The sequence below is a fragment of the Triticum urartu genome, chromosome 2A (assembly GCF_056163025.1).
Source record: "Triticum urartu cultivar PI428250 chromosome 2A, HENAU_Tu73, whole genome shotgun sequence".
Classification (NCBI taxonomy): domain Eukaryota; kingdom Viridiplantae; phylum Streptophyta; class Magnoliopsida; order Poales; family Poaceae; genus Triticum; species Triticum urartu.
Window position 1 is genome coordinate 26,480,830 of NC_141874.1, and position 26,514 is coordinate 26,507,343.

At 46.4% G+C, this 26,514-nt stretch overlaps 1 long non-coding RNA gene across 2 annotated transcripts; it reads right to left on the reverse strand.

Annotated features, from left to right (window-relative positions):
- Nucleotides 1–8,689: 8,689 nt before the first annotated feature.
- LOC125540734 (uncharacterized) lies at nucleotides 8,690–21,198 on the reverse strand. Of its 2 annotated transcripts, none has more exons than XR_015614945.1 (3): nucleotides 21,007–21,198; nucleotides 20,819–20,934; nucleotides 8,690–9,266 (listed from the first exon to the last, which is right to left on the reverse strand). It is a non-coding gene; the product is annotated as an uncharacterized LOC125540734 (long non-coding RNA). The 2 variants fall into 2 exon arrangements; XR_015614944.1 differs by lacking the exon at nucleotides 8,690–9,266 and adding an exon at nucleotides 10,200–10,574 and having other exon boundaries at nucleotides 21,007–21,196.
- Nucleotides 21,199–26,514: the final 5,316 nt, after the last annotated feature.

Below are 26,514 nucleotides of genomic sequence, written 5' to 3' on the forward strand. Positions count from 1 at the left end.
ACTCGTAAACATTTTACATTTTTCATTTTTAAAATCAGAATACCAGGCGTCACGGCTTTGCCAAGTTTTGTGTGTCGAAAACTCGGTAAAAACTGACAGGTGGGCCACCGGGTCTCATGCAATTGACCAGTTGACCGTGCGCCTTGTTATGCTGAGTTCCAAAAGTCGGCAAACGATGCCTTCGTCTTAAATGGGGAACGCGAGGGTTCGCTCCAATTGAAAAGCCCTCACTCTCTCCTCATTCTCACAACAAGCGGAGGTCGGCGATGAAGGCAGAGATGGCGTCACGGTCCTGAGGGCGGCTAAGCGGCCGCCAAAGCTGCAAGAAACCAGACAGTTTGAAGATAGCGTCAGAATCCCGTCGTAGAGGAGCATGCTGGATCACAAGCTTATTATGGATCGTCCAGAGGGTCCAAGCGATGACGCCAATCTCAAGTCACCTAATGTGGCGAGAAGCCAAGGGGGAGGTCTGGAGCTCGGCATACAGATCGGGGAAGTTGGTGTGGCAGCAATTTACACCCACCACCTCGCGGAAGCAGCTCCACACGAATTGTGCGGAAACGCAGGAAAAGAAGATGTGATTCGAGTCTTCGGGGGTGTCGCAAAGCGGGCAAAGTCCGGTGCCCAGACCATTGCGCTTGCGAACCTCAACGCCAGACAGGATCCGACCGCGAATCCACTGCCACATGAAGATCCGGATTTTCAGAGGTAGGCGAATGGACCACACCGTCAAAAGGGGGGAAGGGGCGGAGGAGGGGGCGATGACTTGGTAGAGAGATTTGGTGGAGAATTGGCCCGATGGCTCGAGCCGCCATCTCACCTGGTCCGGGCCACCGTCCACCACGGGCTCGTGGAGAGCAACGCAATCTAGTAACTCACGCCAAGCAGTGGACTCCGGGGGGCCAAATGGCCTCCAGAAAGCAAGGCCTAAGTTAATAAGGGCCCTCTCAACTGAGATCAGGGGGTCTACGGCGATGGAAAAGAGGTCGGGGAAGCGCGCGGCGAAGGGAGTGTCTCCGGCCCACCGGTCAAACCAGAACAAAGTCGCCGTGCCGGACCCCACCAAGATGGAAGTCCTGATGCGAAGGATAGGGGGAAGCTGGACGACCGACTGCCAGAACTGTGAGCCGCCAGATCTCTGACAAAAGGCAAGGGGCTGTCCACGCAGGTACTTGTTCTGGATGATGTCGAGCGAGAGGCCACCATGGCCTTGCGAGATGCGCCAGTGCCAGCGGGATAGGAGGGCGATATTCATGCGCTTGGAGCACATGATACCAAGGCCGCCTTGTTCCTTTGGCTTGCAAATGTCAGGCCAGCTGACCATATGGTATTTCTGCTTATTGTTGTCGCCTGCCCAATAAAAAATGAGACTGGACTTTGGCGATCTCGTGGTGCAGAGTGTCGTGAAGGTTGTAGAAGCTCATGAGGAACAAGAGGAGGCTGGAGAGGGATGAATTAATGAGAATAGTCCAAGCCGCCTTTGACAACCATCTACCCTGCCAAGCTTCGATGCGCCTTTGAAGCTTGGTCACGGTCGGGCGGAGGTCTGCGACGGTGAGCCGAGAGTCGCTAATGGGCGTTCCCAAGTAGGTCATGGGGAAGGAGGGCCGAGGCGGCAGTTGAGCCGGTTGGCAATGGCAAGGGACTCGGCCGAAGAGTAGCCCATCACCATCACATCACTCTTGTCGAAGTTTATCTTAAGGCCAGACATTTGTTGGAAGCAGAGGAGAAGGAACTTAAGATTGGAGATGTCCGACTCTAAGCCTTCGACCATGATGATGGTGTCGTCGGCGTACTGGAGGAGGGAAATCCTGGAGCCGCCAGCCAGGTGGGGAGTATGGCCAGCAGCCTTAGCCTTATCCAGGATGGCGGCAAGCGTGTCCACCACCATATTGAACAGGAAAGGGGAGAAGGGATCGCCTTGTCTAACCCCACAGAGGGTGGGGAAGTAAGGGTTGATCTCCCCATTGATGTTCACGGCAGTGCGACTGCAAGAGACCATCTGCATAACTCTGGTGATCCAACGGTCGTCAAAGCCCTTCTGGGGCACAACTTCCCGAAGGAAGGGCCAACTAATAGTGTCGTAGGCCTTATGGAAATCAATCTTCAAGAAAACCGCCTTGAGGTGTTTAGATCGAACCTCATGGAGGACTTCATGAAAAACAAGCACCCCATTCAGGATATACCGCCCCTGAATGAAGGCGGACTGGTTGGGGTGGGTAACGTGGTCAGCGAGGAGGGTCACCCTATTGGCGTACCCTTTAGCCAGAATCCGGAAAATCACGTTGATGACCGTGATTGGATGAAACTGGCGAATGACGGAGGCGCCCGAAACCTTCGGGATGAGCGAGATGATCTCATAGTTGAGACGCCCGAGGTCGATGGACGCAACATAGAACTCGTCGAAGATGGCCATGACCTCAGGTTTAATCACATTCTAAAAGGACTGGAAGAATTCCACCGGAAGGCCGTTGGGACCCGGAGCGGAGGTGGGATTCATGCCTCGAATGGCAGCCCAGACATCGCCCTTGGAGAAGGGGGCTGTGAGGGCCGCGTTCTCCGCATCAGAGACCAGCTGGGTGCCGGTCCAGCAATAAGGTGCCAGGGAGAGGCCTTTCCTAGGAGCGGCCGAGAACAAGGACCTATAGAAACCGTCGACATGGCCATGAATGTCACGGGGGTCCTGCAAGAGGGAGGCACCATCCCAAAGAAGGGGGATGGTGTTGCGTCTACGCCGGCCGCTCGCGATGGCCTGAAAGTAGGCCGTGTTCGCGTGGCCCTTCAAGACCCATTTTTGGGCCCCGCGGATGCGCCAATAAGCCTCCTCATCAGTGTAGATGACGGAGAGCAGGTCTTCTAAGTCATAGCGAGAGAGCCACTCGTCTGGAGAGAGGGCGATTGAGTCAGCTCGCAAGTCTAAAGCCTGGATGGCGGCCAACAAGGCCTTCTTACGTTCGCAGAGGTCACGCCCCAGGTTGGCACCCCATCCCTTCATGAATTGTCGGCCATGCTTGGCACAGAAGTGCCAAGAGTCAATAGCCGAAGGAGGACGGGGGTGGGGGAGCGCACGGGCCTTGATACGACTCCAACGTATCTATAATTTTTGATTGCTCCATGCTATATTATATACTGTTTTGGACATTATTGGGCTTTATTATCCACTTTTATATTATTTTTGGGACTAACCTATTAACCGGAGGCCCAGCCCAGAATTGCTGTTTTTTTGCCTGTTTTAGGGTTTCGAAGAAAAGGAATATCAAACAGAGTCCAAACGGAATGAATCCTTCGGGAACATGATTTTCTCAACGAACAAGACCCAGGAGACTTGGACCCTACGTCAAGACACAAAAGAGGAGGCCACGAGGTAGGGGCGCGCCTAGCCCCCCCCAGGCGCGCCCTCCACCCTCGTGGGCCCCCTGTTGCTCCACCGACATACTCCTTCCTCCTATATATATCTACGTACCCCCAAACGATCAGATACGGAGCCAAAACCCTAATTCCACTGCCGTAACTTTCTGTATCCACGAGATCCCATCTTGGGGCCTGTTTCGGAGCTCCGCCGGAGGGGGCATCGATCACGGAGGGCTTCTACATCAACACCATAGCCCCACCGATGAAGTGTGAGTAGTTCACCTCAGACCTACGGGTCCATAGTTAGTAGCTAGATGGCTTCTTCTCTCTTTTTGGATCTCAATACAATGTTCTCCCCCTCTCTTGTGGAGAACTATTCGATGTAACCTTCTTTTTGCGGTGTGTTTGTTGAGACCGATGAATTGTGGGTTTATGATCATGTCTATCTATGAACAATATTTGAATCTTCTCTGAATTCTTTTATGTATGATTGGTTACCTTTGCAAGTCTCTTCGAATTATCAGTTTGGTTTGGCCTACTAGATTGAACTTTCTTGCAATGGGAGAAGTGCTTAGCTTTGGGTTTAATCTTGCGGTGTCCTTTCCCAGTGACAGTAGGGGCAGCAAGGCACATATTGTATTGTTGCCATCGAGGATAACAAGATGGGGTTTTCATCATATTGCATGAGTTTATCCCTCTACATCATGTCATCTTGCTTAAGGTGTTACTCTATTTTCATGAACTTAATACTCTAGATGCATGCTGGATAGCGGTCGATGAGTGGAGTAATAGTAGTAGATGCAGGCAGGTGTCGGTCTACTTGTCTCGGACGTGATGCCTATATACATGATCATACCTATATATTCTCATAACTATGCTCAATTCTGTCAATTGCTCAACAACAATTTGTTCACCCACCGTAGAATACCTATGCTCTTGAGAGAAGCCACTAGTGAAACCTATGGCCCCCGGGTCTATCTTCATCATATTAATCTTCCAATACTTAGTTATTTCCTTTGCTTTTACTTTGCTTTTATTTTACTTTGCATCTTTATCATAAAAATAATAAAAATATTATCTTATCATATCTATCAGATCTCACTCTCGTAAGTGGCGGTGTAGGGATTGACAACCCCTTATCGCGTTGGTTGCGAGGATTTATTTGTTTTGTGCAGGTACGAGGGACTCGCGCGTAGCCTCCTACTGGATTGATACCTTCGTTCTCAAAAACTGAGGGAAATACTTACGCTACTTTGCTGCATCATCCCTTCCTCTTCGGGGAAAACCAACGCAGTGCTCAAGAGGTAGCAAGAAGGATTTCTGGCGCCGTTGCCGGGGAGTCTACGCAAAAGTCAATATACCAACTACCCATCACAATCCTTATCTCCCGCATTACATTATTTGCCATTTGCCTCTCATTTTCCTCTCCCCCAATTCACCCTTGCCGTTTTATTCGCCCTCTCTCTCTATCCTCCCTCTCTTCCTCTATTTGCCTCTTTTTGCCCGCTTGCTTTTTGTTTGCTTGTGTGTTGGATTGCTTGCTTGTCACGATGGCTCAAGATGACACTAAATTGTGTGACTTTACCAATACCAACAACAATGATTTTATTAGCACTCCGATTGCTCCTCTTACCGATGCTGAATCTTGTGAAATTAATACTGCTTTGCTGAATCTTGTCATGAAAGATCCATTTTCCGGCCTTCCTAGTGAAGATGCCGCTACCCATCTAAATAGCTTCATTGATTTGTGTGATATGCAAAAGAAGAAAGATGTGGATAATGATATTGTTAAACTGAAGCTATTTCCTTTTTCGCTTAGAGATTGTGCTAAAGCGTGGTTTTCGTCTTTGCCTAAAAATAGTATTGATTCATGGAATAAGTGCAAGGATGCTTTTATCTCTAAGTATTTTCCTCCCGCTAAGATCATCTCCCTTAGAAACGATATTATGAATTTTAAGCAACTTGATCATGAACATGTTGCACTAGCTTGGGAGAGGATGAAATTAATGATACGTAATTGCCCTACTCATGGTTTGAATTTGTGGATGATTATACAAAAATTTTATGTTGGATTGAATTTTTCTTCCAGAAATCTTTTAGATTCGGCCGCAGGATGCACTTTTATCGAAATCACTTTAGGAGAAGCTACTAAACTCCTAGATAATGTTATGGTTTATTATTCTCAATGGCATACTGAAAGATCTACTAATAAAAAGGTGCATGTGATAGAAGAAATTAATGTTTTGAGTGGAAAGATGGATGAACTTATGAAATTATTTGCTAGTAAAAGTGTTTCTTCTGATCCTAATGATATGCCCTTGTCTACTTTGATTGAGAATAATAATGAATCTATGGATGTGAATTTTGTTGGTAGGAACAATTTTGGTAATAACGCGTATAGAGGAAATTTTAATCCTAGGCCTTATCAAAGTAACCCCTCTAATAATTATGGTAATTCCTACAACAATTCTTATGGAAATTATAATAAGATTCCCTTTGATTTTGAATCTAATATTAAAGAATTTATTACTTCTCAAAATAATTAGGCAACACAAAAGAAATGGTCAGCCAGATCATGGTGTGCGGGATATACGTCATGCGGTTCACTCGGATGAACTATTTGCGTTGACACAAGAGTACAGAAACGGTTCAACTTAACAAGACATGTGTGTTGTGCTATAGGATTGCATGTGGTTCACTCGTCCCTTGCCGTCAGTGTGTGACCTCTATGGCAACCGTTCACTCCCCAGGCGCCTCTTCGTGTACCGTGGCAACCGTCCACCGACTCTTTGCCTTTCCCTCTCGATTTGGAACTACTGCCGCACGCTAGCTCTTCCTCCCTCCTCCATTTGCCTTCACCCTTCCTTCTGCCATTGTTTCATCGTCTTGTCCATGGAGGGAACAAGTCGGAAACGACCCCGTTATTCTTGCCCCGATCTAAATAATGACGCGGTGGAGGAACTCATTGATCGGTGCGACGTCATCACCTCGGCTAGCATGGCAGGTTCGTTCAAGACCATTCTCGACTCAACTAATAACATCATTACAAGGAACCCAAGGGTTCAGGAGCGGTTTGATCTACCCTATCTTCTTCGTCGTGACCCTGCTAACTGGTGCGGGGACGAGGGAAGCATCGCCTTGTGTAAGTTGATGCCGCTTGATAATGATACGTATGATGTTAAGATGCCATCGCTTGAGGGCAAGGCTTGGGTAGGCGCAAATGGAGATTGGGTTGTTTATATTGGGTACAACTGTGAGTGGGAACTTGTGAATGTGTACACTCGTCACCGGGTTCCCCTTTGAAAAATCTCAGACGACTGCCCAGAGGTTGAGTACACCGGTATTCTACATGAGTTCAAATACGATCATGCTGACTGTCGTCTACGGAAGATAGCAATTTGTCGAGTTCCCAACCGCTCTTGGGGTTATAGGAATGCTTATGTTGTCGCTATCTTCGACAAGCTTGTTGCCATCCTTCATGGTTCGACTCGATGCATATTGCTCAAAAATCATGTTCTATACATGGATGAGTACTGTGATGCAATTCAATACGAGGGTCTTGTGTTTGCTGCCACCACTCGTGGCACTGTTATGGAATCCTCATGATTTCGGTATGTTTGTCTTCCACCGTAATTATAATTGTTTCATCAACATGCATGCGGGTAAGCTAGTTTCCCTTTACTAATTAACCTTCTTGTGTTTCCAAGGTCCTGTGAACATTCCACCACCTATACTTGAAAATTTCATTCACGAGCATGAGGACGAGTAGGACCCATATACTTAGTGGCGCCTAGCAACTTATTCTGATGGATCACCTCTTCTTGTATGTATACGGGGCACTACTGATGTTACTAAGGAAGCAGGTGTTGTCTCGTATGGTCGCACTCTCTTGACCTGTTCCAACATCCGTTGTAGGGTATTCGGGATGGATATTGGTGTACTAGCGCCAACACCTTCTCCCTGGTTCAGTATTGAAAGTCTTGGAGGAAACTCGCTCTTCCTTGGACAAAACTATCCAATGATGGTGGAAGGCGATCCAGTTGCTGTTGACACAACGTTGCTACCATTTATGAGAAGCAACTGTATCTATACCTCGAACATTACTATGCTTCCCTACCGTCCCAATATGGGTATTGAAATAGGCCGCTTCAGCCTGGATGATCAGTCTAGTGTTGGTCTCGAGATTGACAGTAGCTGGCCCTTCCCAGAGAATCACTTCTGGTTCAAAGCAAGCGTTTCCAACGCCGACGAGTGGTTGAGCTGAAGTTCATTTCATCGCTTTGTTATTTGTTGTGTGAGAAATTTTTTACTATAATGTTTTGTTGGAAATGATCTATAATCCAACATGTATCCTCGTTGTCGTTGTGGGTTGATGACTTGTTGTATGTAACCAATGGTACATTTGCGTATGCGTCCATGAACTCAGGCCTGCTAGTGGTGTCCATATGAATAGTGCTAGTGATTTTAGTTGCAAAAATTAGATAGTGCTAGTGATTTGTAGCTGCATATTTTGACAAATCGCAGTGTTACAAGGTTGACAAATGGCAATGCTACTAGATAAGCAAATGTCAATCTTTCCAGTTTGAGAAATGGCAACATACCCAAAATGACAGATCTGCAAATCTTACCCAATTTTTTGTATGTGGTTGCACACGGGTCATGCAAAACAACCGTTTGCGTTGAAGGGATGTAGAAATCCTGCTCGACACATTTTCCCTTGGCTTCTTGGGGAAGCTATCGGTTTGCATACGGGTGTTCTAACTAAACCGTTTGCGATGAGTGTTTTATATTTAAAACCCGTTGATGTTTTTTTCAAAAGAAAATAGTTTGATAAGTCTGTACATTACGAGAGAAAAACACAAGTTCGTTCAAACCATATCTTTCATTCAGTCACACTATGAATTTACATTCATATGATCAAGAATTCGAGATACAGTATTAAACCCCAAAAAACTATTTCCGGTGACGGAGGAGGCGGCATGCCGCGCCTTCGTTGTCGTTGTTGTCCTCCGGGACGCCGTTGTTGAAGTCTTCAAGGCAACACAAAATGTTTTTCACTTGTAAATCAAACATCACGTCGTCGCGCGATCGACGGGCCGGGCGCGGGAGGACGGCAACTGGCGCCGCTGAGAGGTAGCGGTCGACGGCAGCGTCCCATGCCGCTGAGGGGGGGGGGGGGGGAGGGGAGGGGGTGCACGGGCACGGGCACGGGCGCGGCAGGTGCAGCCAAATGCATGGGGATCGGCGCTGTGGTGGGTGGAGGGGCGCGCACGGGCATGACGGATGCAGGCTAATGCACGGGGGCCCGCGACACGGTGGGTGGAGGGGCGCACACGGGCACAGGCGCTGGCATGTACACGAGCTCGCGCGGGTCCGCGAAGACCTCGTTGACGCCGGCGGCTCCCAGCTCTGCGATACTGCTCGGCGACCAGCCCGTCAATGCTACGGGGATGGTCGCTGGCGCGGGCGCGTGGATGGGAGATGGGACGGGAGCGCGGGAAGCAACTGCCGCGGCCAGCTCGTTCTGGGCCATGTCCATGAGGCCCCATTCCTCCTTATTTTCTATCTCCTCCGGCTTGGAGTCGACTTCACAAAACTTGAAGACTAGTGGCAGATGATCATTCCGCGCGATGGCGGTGGAGGTCTCGGGGGGGGGGGGGGGGATGGGAGGCGAACAGTAAGGCCGTCCGTATTAAATAGCGGCTCGGGCGCCATTAATGGAGAGGAAGGCGGGCGGCCATGGAAGTCAAAGGGCTCGCTTCCTAGTGAGCCTGCGCAGCGTAAAGCTCGCACGCTTCCCGGTGAGCCTATGCATTGGAGGACAGCTTGCACGCCTTTCGGTCAGCCTGCGCACCGGACTGCGCTCGCACGCCTCCCGTTCAGTCAAGATCAAGCAGCTGTCCGCACGGCACCTCCTACAACCATAAAAACCAAGACACGTGGTGTCACGTGAATGGTTAACAGAACGCACACATTTTGAATTATACAAACATTTGAGATATTAAGTGGCAGGTATTTTTTCAAAATGCCTTTGTTGGCTGTCATTATTCGAGTGCGCCTTCTCTCAAAATGGACACGAAAAATACCACATCATGTTGGGCACCATTCCATGATAGAATGCCAAGTTACTACAATTTAAAAACCATGCATCTCAATGTTTTGTTGGAAATCAACGGTGCCCTGGTGTTTGAAAATCATTCTCATTTATTGCGTGGGACCAAAGCATGCACCCAATGACACATATTTTATTTTTCAACCAATTTATATGCACTGGAGCATGTGCATGTAGTTCAAATTTGAATTATGCACATATAGATTGAAAACTTAGTTAATGCATAAAAATGTCCAAAAGAACCCCGAAAAATCACAAAAGTTGACACAACACTGCTGTTGTTCTATGTTGACACGAGAAAAAAATTAGAAGCAATAAGAGGCAGTGGATATTGTTTCATCCTCAAAAGGTGGGACGTTCCCTACCAAAACCATGATGCTTTTTGTGAGAAGCTCTGGTTTGTGAGAACCATATACCCAAACCTGCCCCAAACGGGACAAATTTTTTACCATGGCATGTTGATGCCGCTCCATGAAAGCATGCCAAGTTTCATGAATTTCTGACGAGTTTTGGATTTACAAGAATTTAAAAACGAGGCATCTCAATGTTTTGCCGGTAATCAACGGTGCCCTGGTGTTTGAAATTCATTCTCATTTCTCGCATGGGACCTAATCATGCACCCAAGGACACAGATTTGATTTTTCAACCAATTTATATGCACTGGAGCATGTGCATGTAGTTCAAATTTAAATTATGCACATAAATGTATTGAAAACTCAGTTCATGCATAAAAATGTCCAAACGAACCCCGAAAAATCCCAAAAATTGATACAACAATCCTGTTGTTCTATGTTGACACGAGTAAACTTTTTAAAGCCATAAGAGGCAATGGATATCGTTTCGTCCCCAAATGTGGGACGTTCCTTACCGAAACCATCATGCTTGTTGTGAGAAGCTCTGGTTTGTGAGAAGCATATACCCGAACCTGCCCCAAATGGAACAAAATTTTTAACACAACATGTTGATGCCGCTCCATGATAGCATGCCAAGTTTCATGAATTTCAGACGAGTTTTGGATTTAATAGCATTCAAAAACCAGGCATCTCAATGTTTTATCGGCAATTAACAGTGCCCTGGTGTTTGAATTTCATTCCCATCTCTTGCATGGTACCTAGAAATTCACCCAAGGAGACATATTAGATTTTTCAACCAACCTTAGTGCATTGGAGCATGTGCTTGTAGGTCAAATTTGAATTATGCACATAAAATGCCTAGAAAACCCAGTTAATGCATAAAAATGTCCAAACGAACCCCGAAAAACCACAAAAAATGACACAACACTCCTGTTGTTCTATGTTGACACTAGAAAATATTTGAAAGCAATAAAAGGCAATGGATATCGTTTCGTCCCCAAAGTTGGGACGTTCCCAATCGAAACCATCGTGGTTGTTGTGAGAAGCTTATACCCGAACCTTCCCCAAACGGGACAATTTTATTACCATGGCATGTTGATGCCGCTCCATGATAGCATGCCAAGTTTCATGAATTTCAGACGAGTTTTCAATTTACTAGAATTTAAAAACCAGTCATCTCAATGTTTTGCCGGCAATCAACAGTGTCCCGGTGTTTGAATTTCATTCCCATCTATTGCATGGGACCAAGAAATTCACCCAAGGACACACTTGTGATTTTTCAACCAACTTTAGTGCATTGGAGCTTGTGCTTGTAGTTCAAATTTGAATTATGCACCAAAAATGCCTAGAAAACACAGTTAATGTATAAAAAGGCCAAACGAACCCCGAAAAATTCCTAGATTGAACACAAAACTCCTGTTGTTCTATGTTGACACTAGAAATTTTTTTGAAAGCAATAAGAGGCAACGGGTATCGTTCCGTCACCAAAGGTGGTACTTTCCCTATCGAAACCATCATGCTTGTTGTGAGAAGCTCTTGTTTGTGAGAAGCTTCTACCCGAACCTGCCCCAAATGGGACAAAATTTTCACCACGGAATGTTGATGCCGCTCCATGATAGCATGCCAAGTATCATGAATTTCAGACGAGTTTTGGATTTACTAGAATTTAAAAACCAGGCATCTCAACGTTTTGCCGGCAATCAACAGTGCCATGGTGTTTGAATTTCATTACCATCTCTTGCATGGGACCTAGAAATTCACTCAAGGATACACATGTGATTTCTCAACCAACTTTGGTGCATTGGAGCTTGTGCTTGTAGTTCAAATTTGAATTATGCACATAAATGCATTGAAAACTCAATTAATGCATAAAAATGACCAAACGAACCTCGAAAAATCCCAAAAATTGACACAACACTTATGTGGTTCTATGTTGACACGAGTAAATTTTTAGAAGCCATAAGAAGCAATGGATATCGTTTCATTCCCAAAGTTGGGACGTTCCCTACCGAAACTATCGTGCTTGTTGTGAGAAGCTCTGGTTTGTGAGAAGCATATACCCGAACCTGCCCCAAATGGGACTAATTTTTTAACACGGCATGTTGATGCCGCTCCATGATAGCATGCCAAGTTTCATGAATTTCAGACGAGTTTTGGATTTACTAGAATTTAAAAACCAGGCATCTCAATGTTTAGTCGGCAATCAACAGTGTCCTAGTGTTTGAATTTCATTCCCATCTCTTGAATGGGACCTAGAAATTCACCCAAGGACACACATGTGATTTCTCAACCAACTTTGGTGCATTGGACCATGTGCTTGTAGTTCAAATTTGAATTATACACATAGATGCATTGAAAACTCAGTTAATGCATAAAAATGTCCAAACGAACCCCGAAAAATCCCAAAAATTGACACAACAATCCTGTGGTTCTATGTTGACACGAGTAAATTTTTGAAAGCCATAAGAGGCAATGGATATCGTTCCGTCCCCAAAGGTGGGATGTTCCCTACCGAAACCATCATGCTTGTTGTGAGAAGCTCTGGTTTGTGAGAAGCATATACACGAACCTGCCCCAAATGGGAAAAATTTTTTAACACGACATGTTGATGCCGCTCTATGATAGCATGCCAAGTTTCATGAATTTCATACGAGTTTTGGATTTACTAGAATTTAAAAACCAGGCATCTCATTGTTTTATCGGCAATCAACAATGCACTGGTGCTTGAATTTTATTCCCATCTCTTGCATGGGACCAAGAAATTCACCCAAGGACACATATTAGATTTTTCAAGCAACCTTAGTGCATTGGAGCATGTGCTTGTAGTTCAAATTTGAATTATCCACATAAAATGCCTAGAAAACCTAGTTAATGCACAAAAATGTCCAAACGAACCCCGAAAAATCACAAAAAATGACACAACACTCCTGTTGTTCTATGTTGAGACTAGAAAATATTTGAAAGGAATAAGAGGCAATGGATATCGTTTCGTCCCCAAAGTTGGGACGTTCCCTATCGAAACCATCATGCTTGTTGTGATAAGCCTATACCCGAACTTGGCCCAAACTGGACAATTTTTTTTACCATGGCATGTTGATGCCGCTCCATGATAGCATGCCAAGTTTCATGAATTTCAGACGAGTTTTCAATTTACTAGAATTTAAAAACCAGGCATCTCAATGTTTTGCCGGCAATCAACAGTGCCCTGGTGTTTGAATTTCATTCCCATCTCTTGCATGGGACCAAGAAATTCACCCAAGGACACACATGTGATTTTTGAACCAACTTTAGTGCATTGGAGCATGTGCTTGTAGTTCAAATTTGAATTATGCACCTAAAATGCCTAGAAAACACAGTTAATGTATAAAAAGGCCAAACGAACCCCGAAAAATTCCAGGATTGGACACAAAACTCCTGTTGTTCTATGTTGACACTAGAAATTTTTTGAAAGCAATAAGAGGCAACGGGTATCGTTCCATCACCAAAGGTGGTACTTTCCCTATCGAAACCATCATGCTTGTTGTGAGAAGCTCTGGCTTGTGAGAAGCTTATACCCGAACCTGCCCCAAATGGGAAAAAAAATTCTCGACGGCATGTTGATGTCGCTCCATGATAGCATGTCATGTTTCATGAATTTCAGACGAGTTTTGGATTTACTAGAATTTAAAAACCAGGCATCTCAACATTTTGCCGGCAATCAACAGTGCCCTGGTGTTTGAATTTAATTCCCATCTCTTGCATGGGACCTAGAAATTCACGCAAGGACACAGATGTGACTTTTCAACCAACTTTGGTGCACTGGAGCATGTTCTTGTAATTGAAATTTGAATCAAGCAGATAAAATGCCTAGAAAACCAAGTTAATGTATAAAAAAGGCCAAACGAACCTAGGAAAATTCCAAGATTGAACACAACACTCCTGTTGTTCTATGTTTACACTAGAAATTTCTTGAAAGCAATAAGAGGCAACGAATATCGTCTCATCCCCAAAGGTGGTACGTTTCCTATCGAAACCATCATGCTTGTTGTGAGAAGCTCTGATTTGTGAGAAGCTTATACCAAAACCTGCCCCAAATGGGGCAAAAGTTTCACCACGGCATGTTGATGCAGCTCCATGATAGCATGCCAAGTTTCGTGAATTTCAGATGAGTGTTGGATTTACTAGAATTTAAAAACCAGGCATCTCAACGTTTTGCCGGCAATCAACAGTGCCCTGGTGTTTGAAATTCATTCCCATCTCTTGCATGGGACCTAGAAATTCACCCAATGACACACATGTGATTTTTCAACCAACTTTGGTGCATTGGAGCATGTGCTTGTAGTTCAAATTAAATTATGCACATAAAATGCCTAGAAAACACAATTAATGTATAAAAAAGGCCAAACCAACCCCGGAAAATCCAAGATTGAACACAAAACTCATGTTGTTCTATGTTGACACTAGAATTTTTTTGAAAGCAATAAGAGGCAATGGATATCGTCTCATCCCCAAAGGTGGTACGTTCCCTATCGAAACCGTCATGCTTGTTGTGAGAAGCTCTAGTTTGTGAGAAGCTCATACCCAAACCTATCCTAAATGAGATAAAATTTTCACCACGGCATGTTGATGCCGCTCCATGATAGCATGCCAAGTTACATGAATTTCAGACGAGTTTTGGATTTACTAGAATTTAAGAACCAGATATCTCAACGTTTTGCCGGAAATCAATAGTGCCCTGGTGTTTGAAATTCATTCCCATCTGTTGTATGGGCCCTAGAAATTCATCCAAGGACACACATGTGATTTTTCAACCAACTTTAGTGCATTGGAGCATGTTCTTGTAGTTCAAATTTGAGTTATGCAGATAAAATGCCTAGAAAATCCAGTTAATGTATAAAAAATGCCAAACGAACCCCGAAAAATTCATTCCCATTTCTTCCATGGGACCTAAGCATGCACTCAAGGACATAGATTTGATTTTGCAACCAATTTGTATGCACCATTTTGTAATTCAAATCAAGTAGATCCCACACTCTTTATTCTCACCAACCGTGTGAGATATAGTAAAAAATATCTTGGAGCACCGTTGGTGTATATTATGCCTATGGCTTACGCGAGAAGGTGCGTCGGCTACAGTCTGTAGCCGGCACGTCAAGCACACTAGCTCGCTCCCCCAAAACTCCCGCCTCTGCATCCCTCTCTGCTTTAGTCCCTTGATTCAAATTTTCAGTAGCCCCGGCATTTTACTCCTGCCTCTGCATCCCTCGCAATCTAAAAAATATCTGCTTGTCCTTGATACAAATTTTCAGTAGCCCCGCCTTGTTACTCCCTCCGAGTAAAATTTTTAGTTGCCGCAGTATTTCCTCAAACACAACCTCTGCTCACACAGACACACACAACCCTCGAAACCATTGGTAGGTCGCCGCCATCGCCGGCGCCTCCATCCTCAACCTCTACCTATGTGCCGGGGATCTTGAGTAGCCAATGGCCAAAAAGAGGTTTATCGCGGTCTTTTTGCCCAAAGCCGGCGAGGTGGCCGCCGAGGTGTCCCCGTCGTCCTCCACGGGCCCGATCCGCTGTCGCCGGTCCCCCGATGCACCCTCCGCCGCGCCCCTACGCCGGTTTGAGGACTTCCCCGTCCTCCCCCGGACACGGCAGCCGACGAACTCCTACCTCGGGGTCCGACAGTGATATGTCTCCAACGTATCTAGAATTTTTGATTGCTCCATGCTATATTATCTATTGTTTTGGACATTATTTTTGGGACTAACCTATTAACCGGAGGCCCAACCCAGAATTGCTGTTTTTTTTGCCTATTTTAGGGTTTCGAAGAAAAGGAATATCAAACGGAGTCCAAACGGAATGAAACCTCCGGGAACGTGATTTTTCTCACCGAACATGATCCAGAGGACTTGGAACCTACGTCAAGAAACAAGGGAGGGGGCCACGAGGTAGGGGGGCACGCCTACCCCCCTTCCCCAGGCGCGCCCTCCATCCTCGTGGGCCCCCTGTTGCTCCACCAACGTATTCTTTCCTCCTATATATACCTACGTACCCCCAAACGATCAGATACGGAGCCAAAACCATAATTCCACCGCCGCAACTTTCTGTGTCCACGAGATCCCATCTTGGGGCCTGTTCCGGAGCTCCGCCGGAGGGGGTATCCATCACGGAGGGCTTCTACATCAACACCATAGCCCTCCGATGAAGTGTGAGTAGTTCACCTCAGACCTACGGGTCCATAGTTATTAGCTAGATGGCTTCTTCTTTCTTTTTGGATCTCAATACAATGTTCTCCCCCTCTCTTGTGGAGAACTATTCGATGTAATCTTCTGTCGCTTGCTACCTTGTCTAGGCTAGGCCTTATCTTCAAACTGTGCTGAAGGAAGGGTATTGACGGTGGCACTCCTTTGGCTTGAGCCAGTACTTATAGTCAATGAAAGGTGGTCCACGGATCTGATTGTAGTTTTTGTTACATCTGGTGTTTTCTGCACTAACATAATTGATTATGAATAGATCAAAAATTTCTCTCGCTAAGAAAAAAAAGAGACAAATAGCAAATACCCTCCTAGAGCACATCCCCTTCTCCACCCTTTTTTTCTTTTTGACGAAAAGACCTTCTCCACTCTTTGGTTGTCTAGAATACCACCCTGCCGCCAGAGGCCGATTCATCGCCTGCGAGGACCAAGCGTCACCGCCACATGGCCTTATGGGACACACACAAGACAACCATATTCTCTAGCTGCATGTAGTTCAATACACTACAAGAAACATGTTAATACGTGACGGATTTCTCATGACGTTCTTGAAAATCGTCATAATCCTTGATGGTTTTTCCTTATCCGTCACAAAAACCGTCATGAATCAGCAGGATGTGATTGCCCTCTCAAAAAGATAGCCTTTCATGATGGACATCTGTGAACCGTCACGGAAATTGTCACAGACCAATTTGCGCAGCCTAGCCTTTTATTTATTTATACATCATTCAGGCCGTCATCGATGACTCCTGCTTATGTGTCGTGTGGACTTAAGTAGGAAGACGCGCCCGAAATTTAGAGCGCGCGCGTGGACATCCAAATTTAAGTTGCGGACGCGGGCGGTGGGATTTTTTTTGAGCCAGCCTATTTAACGCACGATCCACATCCATCTAACCCTAATCCCCATTCTCTCCCCTCCCTCAGCCGCCACAGCAGCCTGCTCCCGATTCTGACGATTCCGGCGGCTATCCCAAGCGTGGAGCACACCGACGAGCTCCCCTCACTCTGATCCATCCTCCTCTCCGGCAAGATTATCCCCTCTCAGCCTCTACCGCTCGCCCAAAACCCACACCCGTGCTAGGGTTTCGGCCTCCGGCCTGGCCTTCGTCGTCGGCGCATCCCCGGCGGCCTCTGTCAACTTTTCTCCATCGTCTGGAGCGCTCCCACACGCGCTCTCGCCTCCTGATGGTCCACCTCGAGCAGGGCGGCGCGGAGGACCTCCTCCTGCAGGATCTACAGATGCGACGCACGCTACGGCCATCGATGCGGGATGAGGGCCGGCACCTCGGCCTTGTCCTGCTCAATGACATTTCCGGCGAATGCCGGTGCTTCTCCCCGTCCTCGACCCAAGGAGGAGTGCCGGGACAGCACAAGCTTGGCCCGCCCCTGAACAATGGCCATGATGCCAGGTAAGGTTATGCTGTTGTGCATATATTACCTTGGAGTAAACAATTTGATAGGACAAATTGCTTGTGATGGATATGGTTAGTCTGTCGCTTGGTAATCTTGATTTTAATTTTGGGGACAAATTGCTGCTTGTTCTGTCAAATATGCACTTTAATCTGTTATCTGGATAAGGCTTCAGTATTTGTTTCTATACATGGACAAAATATACTCTTTTAACAAACAATATTTGTGTATGACTGACTACTGATTTGCTTGGAACTGCAGATTCATATTCCCAGCATACTTGATTGAGGATACAGTTCTTCTATTCTTGTGGTTTTTTAACAAGTGAACTTAATTGCTGATAAGTATTGTACCTGTAGTGCTAGTGGACGACACCAGTACTTTACATTATATTTTTATGACACCTTTGCATATGAAATGGATTGGTAACTAACAAGTGCTTGCTAGTTGTACTTGTACAAACCAATGATCTCCAGATCCACAAGGCCGGCCAACTAGCTGGCACCAAGTTCACACCCTCCTGGTATCTAGTAATTGTGCTTCTTTTTATTCGCCGGTGTTAGTTGCTATGAAGTAGCTCATTAGAGTCAATGATGGATGCTTAGCCTCTAGTTATAAGGATTACCTGCTGCTGCTTTTGCTACCTCTTCTGTTCCCTGAATGAATGGTCCTGCTGCTTTCTCGCATGCCGTATCTATTTCTCTTTTTCTTGGACAGTGTTTTTCTCTCTTGAGAATCATATCCTGGACAGGCTGCTTGTGCTGTCAAATTTAAACTATTTATTAGGGTTGATCTCTGTGCTACTAATGCCTACTGCCTACTCTACCCATCCAGCGGCGTACAAGACGTCTCCTCCTCGACGCGGCTGTCCCCAACGAGCTCTCTTTGCTGGAGGAGGTGGAGCAGCAAGTCTAGCACCCCTTGGCCCTTGCACCCTATCCTACAGCCCCTGGACGAGCTCACTGATGGCTGTGTCCTCCTTCCCTCCTAGCGTGGTGAGCCTCTCCCCACTTTATCCCCAAATCTAGATGATACTGTCAATCTGAATGCGAATCATGTTTTGGTTCAGTTTAGAGGTGAATTCTGTTGCTGCGATGGACATGTGAGCTTGATTAGTTGCTGATGGTTTTCTGGATCTGGTTCTCTTGCACTGTTACACATAATTTAATAAGGGCAAGCTAGTGCTAATCCACATAATATGATATAGCTATTTTTTTTTCTAACATGCACTCGTCTTCATGTTGCTTTCGTATCGATCTTTTGGGAGTTAATTTGGAAGTTGGAGCTTGTTAGATATAAATTCAGCTGCAACTGTGTATCTTGCTAGAATGGACTTGTTTTACATATGTGTGTATGTAGTACTTGAGAGCAAACCTATAAAACTGTACTTTTATCATCAGCATCTTAGAACTATAAGTGTATATTTTTGCTTGAACAAATGTGGACTTTAATTATGCTCCCGTTGTTTTCTTGTTAATACAAAAGCCACAAGTTCTTATTCTAAAATATAGAGTTTTGGATTCAGATTGTGATGGACATCAATAATTCTGTACAACTGAACTCCCTTCCGTTCAATATCCTATCCCACACTAGATATATATATATATATATATATATATATATATATATATATATATATATATATATATATATATATATATATATGATACATCAATTATCACTTATTTTCATACCAAGGGCTTGGTAACCCATTTTCATGGTTGAAATGAAGATTTTAACCGTGGTAGTGTGCTTTCTCTATCTTAGGTTATTACCCATACAAACTATCTTAGGTTAGAAGTATGGATGCATTATGAAATGAAGATTTTAACCGTGGTAGTTGTTGGAAGGTAGGAGTACCTATGATTATTATTCTCCTGTAGCATAATAACCTTATTAAGATGAAAAAGTGTTTGCTCCCTTTCTGTTTTGATGTTTGCCTTTGTTACCAGAATAAAAGTATTGCTTATGTTATTTATTTCTGACGGCGGGTATGAAAGTGCCTCCCCTTGACTTTCTTTCTATACTTTTCTTAGAGTTTCGCATACTTTATATTTCACAACACATGAGAGACTGCATCGTAGGAAATTCAGAAGGGTTTCATAGCATGATTTGAGTTTAGTGTAGTGATAGCCTGGAACTTCATGTCAAATAAGCACAACGGAGTTTACTACCAACTATTGATCTATGTATGCTTATCATTCCTTTTTGTTGCCTCGAGTTGTTTCTTTTCACACGATTGATTTTGTTTCACTACTTTGTATCTTGGCAGTGCAAAAGATATAGGACTTGATAACGTACAGTAAGCTACTTCTAGTTTCTGCTTCTAGTTTAACCTACTGGCTATAATATTTTATTGTGTGACATAATTTTCACCATGTGGCAGATAATGGTTTATGGTAGCATTTTTGACAAAAAGACATGTGTTCGCATGCCTTTGGTGTGGGCGAGCGGATCTATGGCCAGGAATGCGGGATGACCCTTGGTTGACGTCCGACGAGCGTTGTGCGTCCCTTGATGGGTGTGGTGCTGGCTGTAGAGTAGCATAGTGTTCTCTGAGACATGCTTGTAAAATTAAACTTTTCTGGATCCTTTTTTTGCTCCTGTAGAGATGTATTTTCAGTTTTGTATGTAATTTTCTCAGATATGCTTGTAAAATTAATCTTTTCTGGATCCTTTTTTTTGCTCTTGTACAGATGTATTTTCTGGTGTGTATGTAATTTTCTGTTTTTAATGACACGAGCATATATTTTCTGTTAAATTATTATTGGCTTAAAATTTTGGTGGACCAAGAGAAATGAGTGATGCCTAATGTCTTGGACTGAAATTACTGGACCTTACTTTAAATTAATGAACCTGCATATATGGGCCACCAATCTTGGACTGAGCTGAAATTTAGTGGGCCAAAATTTTAGACGGGCTTGTGACAACATGGGCTGCCACATCAGATCCATGTCAGATGATGACGTGGTAGACAAGTTAACGCCGTTATGAGCGTGCGAGTTAACTACCATTGATGACGGCTAAAAACCGTCATGGTCTGTGACGGTTTTAGATGGTCCGTCATGTAGTCTGCGTTGGTCAAATTATGACGCGATATACATGACGGAAATCAAATCCGTCACGCGTCCCCTTCGTTGACGGTTTTGTCCAGGTCCATGACGGACTGAAACCGTCACGTATTAACAGATTTCTTGTAGTGATAGACGAAACTAGGCTTTCTCAAATTTCCGTTACACCCGTGTGCAGATGCAGCATAATCCGAAATAGGAACATGAACAAATCAGAAATAGGAGTACATAACGCAACCAAAAAAAAAGGGGGGGGGGGGTACAACAAGTATGGTGAAACAATACCGTTTTATTTCATCCGTGCGAGCCTTTAACAGGGACAAATTCAGCTTTAGATTCCATCTCAACGAACTACGCAGAGCTCAAATTCATCATAACGACATCACCAATGGCTGGGCTGGCTGCAGATAATAGTTCTCAGATATTGAAAGAAGAGCAAGAAGGAGGAGAAGAAGAGGAAGAGTAGGAGAGACCTGCACATGTACTAGTCTGGTCGAGTTGCCTTCATGATGGCCATGCAGGTTTGTGCTCTCTCTGCAGTTTCTTCCTTTCAGAGCCAAAGGTATAGCGTGAGAGGTATGTCTCCAATCGAGCTCTGCTGTAGCAACTAGCAGTACGCGCAAAACTAGAGCAGGGAGACTCTCCCGCAGGATGATAGTCTTATCACCAACCAACAACTCCAAAGTTGCTCCATCAGAAAAGCACTCAAAGCTGTCGTGTACGTACTAAAGCTTTAATATACTATTGTTTACTCCATGATTAGGGATAAACAATTACCCCAGCAACTCCCAACAAGCTAACCTCCGCACTCAAAGTGTGACAAAATTAAAGGGCACTGTGGTTGGTGCTGTCCTAGTCTACCTCCGTGTCCAGCAACTACATCTTTCTGCTTTTGCAGGATCACAACGAGAACCACTTTCACAGATACATTCACCAGTCTGTCATCAATTATTCTCAGATAAACTAGCAAAACTTTCCAAGGTAAACAAAATTACAGGGATTCACGCGCATGCATGTCAAATTAACTTAGACAAGTACTACTGAATATTACCTCTCCTGAAATGTTTCTCACCACCTGATCGAATAGAAGGACAGCTCTTCTATGATCTATCATGTATGCAAGTACAATACGCTCCTGTGTAGCAAGCTCAGCATGCAAGTTGTATATTAGTATTCAAAATACCTAAACACTACTAGAATCTGGTTTTGACCCAAGTTCCGACACTTCACTGAGTTCATTCTATCGGGAACTCGACAAACTTCTGTCTGCCGAGTTTAATCCAAAATTGGACTCGGGAGTGATAAGCAACTCGGTAGAGCTGTGCCTTTGCTAGGTTCCAATGAAAAACAACTAGGCGAACTTAATAAACTCGGCTGAATCTGATGTTCACCGAGTTTCTGCAGAAATACACTCGGCAAAGCCTGACAAGTGGGCCCTGCTGTACAACAGTCGACGGAGCCGTGACGGCGGCCTTTGTTTGCCGAGTTTTGGTTAACGGAGACTCGGTAAACATTTTATTTTTTATTTTTTTAAATCGGAATTACACATGTCCCACGTTTGTCGAGTTTTGTCCTCAGCGCACTCGTAAACATTTTACATTTTTCATTTTTTAAATCAGAATACCAGGCGTCACGGCTTTGCCAAGTTTTGTGTGTCGAAAACTCGGTAAAAACTGACAGGTGGGCCACCGGGTCTCATGCAATTGACCAGTTGACCGTGCGCCTTGTTATGCTGAGTTCCAAAAGTGGGGAACGCGAGGGTTCGCTCCAATTGAAAAGCCCTCACTCTCTCCTCATTCTCTGGCTAGCACCCTAGCTAGCTCCCTCTCCTCCGACGATGGACCGCCTCCTCCTCCAATTCTCAGCCCCGCGCCGCCGCATCAACGTTTCGACGGTCGAGTCATCAGCGTCGCGGACGGCCACCGCAGCGGCTACACCATGCTTTATGTATAAAGCAAACCGACAGAGCCAAACAAGAGCATACAAGGATCCAGCACAACACACACACACACCAGACAGGTAGCAAACGAACATGGTACGATAGGTTAATGCTGAGGGAACAACTCAACATCGAAAAAGGCTTTCGCCCTGCTTTATAAATAAAGCAAACCGCCAAGAGCACACATACAAGGACTAATTCAAACACACACACACACACCCAAGTCTCACAAACAAGTATGAAGGTTCTGCTGAGGGCGCAGCTCAACAAGCCCAAAAAGACTAAAAGAAAAGCGCCGAGGAGCCAGACAAGCTCCTAGTCGGGTTCCGGCGGAGGCGGCGGGGGCGGCGGAGACAGACAGAGAGCCATCGAGCGGAGGTCGGCGATGAAGGCAGAGATGGCGTCACGGTCCTGAGGGCGGCTAAGCGGCCGCCAAAGCTGCAAGAAACCAGACAGTTTGAAGATAGCGTCAGAATCCCGTCGTAGAGGAGCATGCTGGATCACAAGCTTATTATGGATCGTCCAGAGGGTCCAAGCGATGACGCCAATCTCAAGTCACCTAATGTGGCGAGAAGCCAAGGGGGAGGTCTGGAGCTCGGCATACAGATCGGGGAAGTTGGTGTGGCACCAATTTACACCCACCACCTCGCGGAATCAGCTCCACACGAATTGTGCGGGAACGCAGGAAAAGAAGATGTGATTTGAGTCTTCGGGGGTATCGCAAAGCGGGCAAAGTCCGGTGCCCGGACCATTGCGCTTGCGAACCTCAACGCCAGACGGGATCCGACCGCGAATCCACTGCCACATGAAGATCCGGATTTTCAGAGGTAGGCGAATGGACCACACCGTCAAAAGGGGGGAAGGGGCGGAGGAGGGGGCGATGGCTTGGTAGAGAGATTTGGTGGAGAATTGGCCCGATGGCTCGAGCCGCCATCTCACCTGGTCCGGGCCACCGTCCACCACGGGCTCGTGGAGAGCAACGCAATCTAGTAACTCACGCCAAGCAGTGGACTCCGGGGGGCCAAATGGCCTCCGGAAAGCAAGGCGCCCTAAGTCAATAAGGGCCCTCTCAACTGAGATAAGGGGGTCTACGGCGATGGAAAAGAGGTCGGGGAAGCGCGCGGCGAAGGGGGTGTCTCCGGCCCACCGGTCAAACCAGAACAAAGTCGCCGTGCCGGACCCCACCAAGATGGAAGTCCTGATGCGAAGGATAGGGAGAAGCTGGACGACCGACTGCCAGAACTGTGAGCCGCCAGATCTCTGACAAAAGGCAAGGGGCTGTCCACGCAGGTACTTGTTCTGGATGATGTCGAGCGAGAGGCCACCATGGCCTTGCGAGATGCGCCAGTGCCAGCGGGATAGGAGGGCGATATTCATGCGCTTGGAGCACATGATACCAAGGCCGCCTTGTTCCTTTGGCTTGCAAATGTCAGGCCAGCTGACCATATGGTATTTCTGCTTATTGTTGTCGCCTGCCCAATAAAAAATGAGACTGGACTTTGGCGATCACGTGGTGCAGAGTGTCGTGAAGGTTGTAGAAGCTCATGAGGAACAAAAGGAGGCTGGAGAGGGATGAATTAATGAGAATAGTCCAAGCCGCCTTTGACAACCATCTACCCTGCCAAGGTTCGATGCGCCTTTGAAGCTTGGTCACGGTCGGGCGGAGGTCTGCGACGGTGAGCCGAGAGTCGCTAATGGGCGTTCCCAAGTAGGTCATGGGGAAGGAGGGCCGAGGCGGCAGTTGAGCCGGTTGGCAATGGCAAGGGACTCGGCCGAAGAGTAGCCCATCACCATCACATCACTCTTGTCGAAGTTTATCTTAAGGCCAGACATTTATTGGAAGCAGAGGAGAAGGAACTTAAGATTGGAGATGTCCGACTCTAAGCCTTCGACCATGATGATGGTGTCGTCGACGTACTGGAGGAGGGAAATCCCGGAGCCGCCAGCCAGGTGGGGAGTATGGCCAGCAGCCTTAGCCTTATCCAGGATGGCGGCAAGCGTGTCCACCACCATATTGAACAGGAAAGGGGAGAAGGGATCGCCTTGTCTAACCCCACAGAGGGTGGGGAAGTAAGGGCTGATCTCCCCATTGATGTTCACAGCAGTGCGACCGCAAGAGACCATCTGCATAACTCTGGTGATCCAACGGTCGTCAAAGCCCTTCCGGGGCACAACTTCCCGAAGGAAGGGCCAACTAATAGTGTCATAGGCCTTATGGAAATCAATCTTCAAGAAAACCGCCTTGAGGTGTTTAGATCGAACCTCATGGAGCACTTCATGAAAAACAAGCACCCCATTCAGGATATACCGCCCCCGAATGAAGGCGGACTGGTTGGGGTGGGTAACGTGGTCAGCGAGGAGGGTCACCCTATTGGCGTACCCTTTAGCCAGAATCCGAAAAATCATGTTGATGACCATGATTGGACGAAACTGGCAAATGTCGGAGGCGCCTGAAACCTTCGGGATGAGCGAGATGATCTCATAGTTGAGACGCCCGAGGTCGATGGACGCAACATAGAACTCGTCGAAGATGGCCATGACCCCAGGTTTAATCACATTCTAGAAGGACTGGAAGAATTCCACCGGAAGGCCGTCGGGACCCGGAGCGGAGGTGGGATTCATGCCTTGAATGGCAGCCCAGACCTCGCCCTCGGAGAAGGGGGCTGTGAGGGCCACGTTCTCCGCATCAGAGACCAGCTGGGTGCCGGTCCAGCAATCAGGCGCCAGGGAGAGGCCTTTCCTAGGAGCGGCAGAGAACAAGGACCTATAGAAACCGTCGACATGGCCATGAATGTCACGGGGGTCCTGCAAGAGGGAGGCACCATCCCAAATAAGGGGGATGGTGTTGCGTCTACGCCGGCCGTTCGCGATGGCCTGAAAGTAGGCGGGGATTCGTGTGGCCCTTCAAGACCCATTTCTGGGCCCCGCGGATGCGCCAATAAGCCTCCTCATCAGTGTAGATGACGGAGAGCAGGTCTTCTAAGTCATAGCGAGAGAGCCACTCGTCTGGAGAGAGGGCGATTGAGTCAGCACGCAAGTCTAAAGCCTGGATGGCGGCCAACAAGGCCTTCTTACGTTCGCGGAGGTCACGCCCCAGGTTGGCACCCCATCCCTTCAAGAATTGCCGGCCATGCTTGGCACAGAAGTGCCAAGAGTCAATAGCCGAGGGAGGACGGGGGTGGGGGTGCGCACGGGCCTTGATACGACTCCAACGTATCTATAATTTTTGATTGCTCCATGCTATATTATATACTGTTTTGGACATTATTGGGCTTTATTATCCACTTTTATATTATTTTTGGGACTAACCTATTAACCGGAGGCCCAGCCCAGAATTGCTGTTTTTTTGCCTGTTTTAGGGTTTCGAAGAAAAGGAATATCAAACAGAGTCCAAAAGGAATGAATCCTTTGGGAACATGATTTTCTCAACGAACAAGACCCAGGAGACTTGGACCCTACGTCAAGACACAAAAGAGGAGACCACAAGGTAGGGGCGCGCCTAGCCCCCCCCCCCCCCCAGGTGCGCCCTCCACCCTCGTGGGCCCCCTGTTGCTCCACCGACGTACTCCTTCCTCCTATATATACCTACATACCCCCAAACGATCAAATACGGAGCCAAAACCCTAATTCCACTGCCGTAACTTTCTGTATCCACGAGATCCCATCTTGGGGCCTATTTCGGAGCTCCGCCGGAGGGGGCATCGATCACGGAGGGCTTCTACATCAACACCATAGCCCCACCGATGAAGTGTGAGTAGTTCACCTCAGACCTACGGGTCCATAGTTAGTAGCTAGATGGCTTCTTCTCTCTTTTTGGATCTCAATACAATGTTCTCCCCCTCTCTTGTGGAGAACTATTCGATGTAATCTTCTTTTTGTGGTGTGTTTGTTGTGACCGATGAATTGTGGGTTTATGGTCATGTCTATCTATGAACAATATTTGAATCTTCTCTGAATTCTTTTATGTATGATTGGTTACCTTTGCAAGTCTCTTCGAATTATCAGTTTGGTTTGGCCTACTAGATTGAACTTTCTTGCAATG